At 36.0% G+C, this 7,228-nt stretch overlaps 2 long non-coding RNA genes across 3 annotated transcripts; one reads left to right on the forward strand and one right to left on the reverse strand.

The window, feature by feature from the left end:
* The first annotated feature begins 309 nt into the window (after positions 1-309).
* On the forward strand, positions 310-2,493 carry LOC133707948 (uncharacterized). The gene is made up of 5 exons (XR_009845441.1): positions 310-703; positions 806-860; positions 1,235-1,311; positions 1,529-1,622; positions 2,066-2,493. It is a non-coding gene; the product is annotated as an uncharacterized LOC133707948 (long non-coding RNA).
* A 685-nt stretch (positions 2,494-3,178) lies between these two features.
* LOC133707946 (uncharacterized) lies at positions 3,179-6,685 on the reverse strand. Of its 2 annotated transcripts, none has more exons than XR_009845440.1 (4): positions 6,604-6,685; positions 6,304-6,414; positions 5,570-5,708; positions 3,179-3,881 (listed from the first exon to the last, which is right to left on the reverse strand). It is a non-coding gene; the product is annotated as an uncharacterized LOC133707946 (long non-coding RNA). The 2 variants fall into 2 exon arrangements; XR_009845439.1 differs by having other exon boundaries at positions 3,181-3,881; positions 5,570-5,663.
* Between the last annotated feature and the right edge of the window lie 543 nt (positions 6,686-7,228).

Here is a 7,228-nt window from a genome sequence, read left to right on the forward strand (position 1 = left end):
CACACTACAAGAAAAGTAGTCTACGACAACAACATAATAACAACATGCTTTAAATGCTCGTTGTTACATACAGTCTTCTACAACGGGCAAAGAATATACGTTGTAGAAAACTGTTTACCACCACATGAGTCATTTGCATGTTGTTAATTTGATTATCAACAACTTACCTTGCATGTTGTTATCTCCAAGTTGTCAATTGAGCTATTAACAAGCGGGCGTGCACGTTGTGACTTTTGCACGTTGTAACTTTGCAGTTCATTTTAAGGACACATCCCTTTATTTTATTGAAAACAAAATGTTAGAAAATCTCACTTATCAAACCTATCAAAATTAGAGTCCCCTATCTCTGCTCTCTACAAATCTAGCATCTCCTCCCCAATCTACATCGACCTCCGCCTCATCATTTCCTACCCCTCCCTCCTCCGCCAAATCTCCCAACCCTAATCGCCGTCGTCCCCTCCTCCACCCACTACGACCTCATCTGAGGTGTCCCCTAGACCGCCTCCCCATCGCCACCTGCATCAGGACCTCCCATGACGTCCCAATGCTCATGCGCCGCCAAGGAGGTCAAGGACTACGGTACCGCCACGGCCATCGAAGGCGAATTCAAGCCCGTACAGGTCTGCCTCATCATTGAGGACCTCGTCACCAGCGGCGCCTTCGTTCTCGAGACTGCCTCGCCGCTCAGAGCGCAGGGTTGAAGGTCAGTGACGCTAATTTTGGATTAAATTGTTGAAATTCCAACTAATTTTGGATGCTTGGCATTGCTGATTGAATTGAGATTTTGATTGTGATTTGTGTGCAGATTGATGTAATTGCTTGGTGAAGCTGGAAGATTGGAGCAAACCTGAGCACTGACGGTGAGTGCTTTGTTCAGTTTCTCATGAAATTTTTGCTGCAGTTGATAATTGGGTGAGGTATATGGTGTTAGGAGTACAATTATGGCTTCTATTGTGTATGGTAGTGTCAGGAGTACAATATATCAGCAGAACCTTAGATCACCACATTTCTAGTTAGGGTTGAGGAATGGTTGGAAAGCTTTTGCTAAACGCTGAAAGCTAGACACTGGACTATAATAGTGAAGGGGGAGGAGGCTTTTTTCTTCTTTTTTTTTTTTTCTTTTCTTTCTTTCAATTGGTATCTTTGGATGACTTTCAATTCTTTTTTGCTCCATAATTATACTGCAAAGGTTTGACACTGATTATGAATTGTGACTTTTGAAATTTGGTTGTAGCCTTTGATGCATAATGTTCCTGATGTACAAGTGTTTACACTCCTCTAGAGACTAATGTAGTTGTTCAGCTTTCCGAGGTTAGCATCTGTTTTCCCTAAACAACAAGCATTTATCAGTCAATCTATCAATCCATAGCAGCTATTATTATCTCCTTTCTGAAATGTATGGAAAAGTTGTGTCTGGGCTATGAAGCAGTGATTTGAAAAAAAAGCATCTATGAGTCGATCTGTCATCATAATTATTGAAATTTTACATGCCTCTTATTAAACTAAATTGTCTTTTGTGGATTTTCAGTGTCGTCAACATTTGGAGCAAATTGCTGGAAAGTAATCCAACTATGTTTCAAAATAGTAAAACTGCTGAATCAGCTTTTGGTGCAGCAATCAAGGTATGCTCGGATAGAATGGGACAATTTTAAGCAATGCTGTTGTTTGAATAATTATTGTCTATCTGTACGCAATTAGGATCTTCTTATATGTTGGTATATATGTGAGTTTATATGAACTTATAATAGAAAAACACACACAAGCAGACGTGATAGATTCCACACAATATATCTTGCTGATATTTCATCCCACACACTATCCGACTTTATTGGGTTTAAATTCACTACTGTTCAATTGGTGGATAAGTCTAAGTGTAGTATGCTAATGAGTTTTGAGGCTTGATATGGCAATGCTATTACCATCGTGATCATTTAGATAAATGGTGTTAGTTTCAGCTAATATGCTGGTTTTGGTTGCTACACAATGATGTTATTTTACATGCTGTTTGTATACAAGTTAAAGGATTTCTGCTGTGTTTCTCATAATAATGATTTCTTTTTGATAGGGAGCTTATCAACAGAACGGAAACTTAGAGAAAATGATAAAGTGGTGGCTGAAGGAAAGATATCATCAACAAACCCAAGTACAAAAGTTCATTGTGTGCCTCTTGGACAGGAGTGTTGGAAGGTTTGGGTTGATGTGGCGCTTGATGAGTATCAAACTCTGGAAGTGTATAGAGCAACTATGGATGCCAAACAACTTGGCGAAGCTGTAGGAAGCACTCTTGCATGGCCCAAAAGCTCCATTAAATTGCTTCCTTATTATTAGTTAAAATAGCAGGTACATTTTGTTGATCTAACCTGCTTCTTTTGCTTTACTATAAAACTGGAAGTACGTACCAGAACTGGAAAGTATGTATAAATGAGCCCTCTGATCTTTATTTGTTCAAGAATTATGTATCAGAACTTCAATGAAATGTATATTTTTCTTTTACATGGTTATAGTGGTACTAATATTGGCATGTGAATGTGCTCAAGTAATGGTGAATGTTTATAGAGGTACATGAAAGAAGAACCCAGCAAATTGTGCAATAATATACTGAAACGTTATAACAACGCATTCAGTAATATGACAACATACCATGTATGCTCTTAAAAGCTAAAGACAACATGCTGAGAGTGTTGTTAAAACTTACAACACGCGCTTGAAACGTTGTTGAAAATTAATGACAACGTGCAAAGCTTATTGTTGAATAATTACAACAACTTGCTTCGCCCCTTTTCAACCACGTGCAAAGCGCGATGTTAAGGACTCTTGGACTTTTAATGACTCTGGCATCTACAACATGCGCCGAATGTTGTCGAAAGTGATTGACAACGTGAATTGCATGTTGTTAAACATGTTTTTTCTTGTAGTGGCATTTTCCATTATAGCGTTCAAGAAATAGGCTATCTAAGTTTAAGGTTAACTTAGTTACAGTTGCTGCTGGAACATTTTCCATAAAATAGTTGTTCTAGTTGCTCCCATATCTATAGTCTGATCCTTCTTCATTTCTCCCATATCTCCCTTACTTGATAAGCTTTCATTATAACTTGCAGCACAACATAAATTTGCTGAGCTATGATCACTTTCTAGAGCCTTCATTTTTCTTGTCATCCTTTAGGTGCCATAACTGTATTCAAAAGCCAAGCTCAAATTAAATTGCAAAACGTCAGAACATATTCTTCTTAAAAAAGCAATCAAGAAGGGCAGATGAGTAATGTTAACCAATAGGTTTTGAAATCAAGGCTCTCAATTAATCACAGACGACAAAAGTAACAGTTTTTTTTTTTTTGTTTCCTTCTAATCGTAAATCCACTTTCTCAGCAACAAAACAACGGAAAATAAAGTTCATAAACTATATGAGTAAATAATTCAAAAGCCAAGCTCAAATTAAATTGCAAAACATCAGAATATATTCTTCTTAAAAAAGCAATCAAGAAGGGCAGATGAGTAATGTTAACCAATAGGTTTTGAAATCAAGGCTCTCAATTAATCACAGACGACAAAAGTAACAGTTTTTTTTTTTTTCCTTCTAATCGTAAATCCACTTTCTCAGCAACAAAACAACGGAAAATAAAGTTCATAAACTATATGAGTAAATAATTTGAATGAAACAAAGATATAAATCTTTGATGCTCTGCCTGACTACAATTCAACCAACTAACTAAAAAGCAATTGAAAACTTACCAAGAAACCAAAAAGCAGCAATCCAAAACATAAAAAATTTAATGAAACGTGGAAGCAAAATCAATGAAATTAGAAAACTTAGCTTGTTAGTAGCACCGAGAAAACTAACAGTGTCAATTAGTGCTTCCTCTCAATAAGATTCCGAATAAAATCTGCAACAAATAAAATAGAATTGTAATATCCATCAAATCAAGAGCTAAAAATAAGAATTGCATAAGCGAAAGCATGATTGAAGAAGAAGAAATTAGAACAGAATCATAACCATATATGCAAGAGAAAGTTAGAGTGTAATGATCCAAGAACGTGATTTCACAAAACTCTCAACCTAGGAGAAGACAATTATTCCAAACTAACAAATATCAAACCATTAAACGGCACATTTATGCTAAAATTTACTAAGCTTCTGAACCACAGTTAAAAAAAAGACCACTTAGCAATCAACTGTGAGCTGTTTTAGTACATTGGAAGGATCATTAAATCTTTCACTAAAGATAATTATTTAGTATGCGAAATATCAAAGAGATGTATATTATATCATACATGCAAAAAGAAAGTATAAAAAAGTGAGATAGGCTTCTAATTAAAAGTTGATGAATTTAAGCCACTCTCCGAAAACGCCAGCTGAAATCAACAGAAACCAGTAAGCTTTTATTAGTTTTTAAAATGTAATTGAAAATAGTAAAACGTGACCACTTAATAAACTTCATAATCCCATAATCATATTTGCAGTGTAAAGGGGTCATTAATATAGCACAGGCTGCACAATAGTTTGGTAGAAATCAATATATGCAGATATCAGTCATAGACTCATAGTTGCTAAGTAGTCTGGACCCTTACTTTTTTAAAGGGAACAGATTTGGAATAGCAATATATGTTAGAAAATGCAGGGATCTTAATGTGAAGTGCATTTGTTATTGCCAGAAGGTTGTTGTCGACAATTACCAATTTGTTCAGAAAAACCGGAACATCTTATTATGGGCTGACATGGAATAGCAGGGATAATCTTTTTATTTGTACTTATGTAAAACATTTTGTTACGTCTTGAGGTCCTGATCAGTCTGAACCCCACAATATATCATTGATTAATTAATATATCTGTTTATAATGTTCTGACTCTGATGAAGAGGTTCAATATCAGTTTCTACTTAATCTCATGTTTAGCTCCTAATAAGAGCTACCTAGGCATCTAAAAAAGCAGCAGGCATACAAACCCAAAGAAATTAAAGTGATCTTCTCAATCCAGAACCTCCAGTCTTCTTCCTCTAGCTTAATTTCATCAAAAAATATAGAAACTAATGATCAGCAAACTTATCTATATCACCAACCAAATTTAGCATGTCAACTTGCTTTTCCAGAACTCTAATTAACCTTTCCAAAAATTGCAAATAGCACGAAGATGGAAGCTGAAGAAAGGGGATGAGGCTTAAAAGGGAAAAGGCATAAGGAAACGTAACATTGCTTGAGAAAACGTAGTAGCAAACTTCTAAAGTCTAAATCCCTCCATTCAAGAACAATCTTCACCAACAGAGAAGATAATCATATCAGAATAGCCTAACAACATTGCACAACATGTTCCAGTAAGGTCCAAAGTGAAATTGAAAGAAACCTATAACTCATATAAGTAAAAATATAAGCTGATGAATAAAACAAACACAGCTCACACTTTGTTTCACCAAGTTTAGTTTTTAGATAAGCATCACTTTCAGTCTTTCTATAGTTTTTAGATATCCACAATACTGGATCTATAAATATTTATGACCATTCTATCAACAGACTTCTTGGTTTGAGACAGATGAAAGAAGACTTATGACTTTGAACAAAAAGCTTTAGGTAATCTTACTTTGCTTATTCAACTTATCAATCTGCTCCTTCAGGGTCTCGGGATCCTTATTCAAAATCCCCACCTCCCTCACCCTCTTTCTTTCTCTCTTGTTCTGTTAAGTATAAATGACATAAACTCAGATGCGTATAATAAAGACCTAATAATCAAGAACACCAGAAAAACATTGTAAATGAAGCAATATTTGCTGAAGTAGCATAAAGAATACATACATCATACTACCCAAAACTAATCTGGTTACAAAACACCCATGTGTCTGGAAACACATCTATGTTCTCAGCCTTTTGGCTAAGTTCAAGTATATTTGTGTGTGTGTGTGATGCATAGATTGTTATTTCAAATATAAGCATCGACTTTAGTCACTTAGCCAAACTTAATTCCATCATTCCATAACAGTACACCAATTTGCGGTCTTATATGATTAAATCTTCCTCCATAAAACAAATTGGGGCTAGTAAAAGAATAACAGTATCGGAGGGCTGACCATAAGAGAGTGAATTGGACGTAATTTGCCAAATGTTCCTAGTTACTTCAGTAAGAAGAAGAAAAAAAAAAAAGCAAACAACTAATAAGGCTACATTCATTAAATTCAATCTAAAAGATTTCAACTTTCATTTTAACCTTTCAATATCCAAATTAGTAATTACCCTTTATGTTTACTTCCATCAAGTGTCTGTGCATGTGGTGAGATAGTGTAAATATCAAAATAATCAATACTAAAATCCTCAACTTACCCCAAAAACTAAATATCCTCTCTGCTTGTCTCTATTCAAAATCCTATTATCCAAAACTGAAAGACAACAGAAGTACCCTTTCCAGGTAGATGCAGAACAGCCATCAAACCACTACAATCAAAACCAAAAAATTAATGGATGAGAAATCAGAAGAAACCGAAGAAAAAAAATGAACGGAAAACCAAAGACCCCAAATTCATGTTCTGCTTCCTCATCAAAACCCAACTACAACTACCATAACAAACCAATGCATGAGTAATCAGAAGGGGGGAAAAATAAACGGAATCGAAAATCAAATACCCAGAATCATGCTCCTCTCGTCCCCTTGCTCCTCCTCTTGGTCGAATCGAAAACCTATCAGCAACCCCTAAATAATCGAACTGAAACACATAAGTAATTCGAATTGATAACTGAAGCCATAAAAAACGAACCTTCACAGTCAGAAATCTTCGTACCTTCAGTTTCTAGGAAATTTTATCACTTCGAATTTAACTCAAAATTTAACTCATCCACCAAAACCCACTCTTTGAACACAAATCAAATTTGTCGAACTGTAAATCGAAAAAACAGCCAACAAAGAAACCTTAAATCGAAGGAACACAGATGCAACCATGGCATGCAACATCAAAACTGAAATTACCCGCAAATCGGTTGGAAGTAATCTTGCCAAAAATCCTCAAATGGAAATAAAAGACCGATTGCACAATCCTCAACACTATTTACCTCTCGGTGGAGCGAGGTATCATAGACACGATAGCACTGAGAACACCCACCCAGGTGTCGAGGCAAGAAATACACACACTGCTGAGCAACAATCCAACTGTCCAAGACATCACCACTTTCCTCGCTCTCTCTCTCTCCACCTCTCTGCAGCGAAGAAACAAAGACACGATAGCACTGGAACACCCAGGTGTCGACGCAAGAG

Source organism: Rosa rugosa, chromosome 5, assembly GCF_958449725.1.
Source record: "Rosa rugosa chromosome 5, drRosRugo1.1, whole genome shotgun sequence".
Classification (NCBI taxonomy): Eukaryota; Viridiplantae; Streptophyta; class Magnoliopsida; order Rosales; family Rosaceae; genus Rosa; species Rosa rugosa.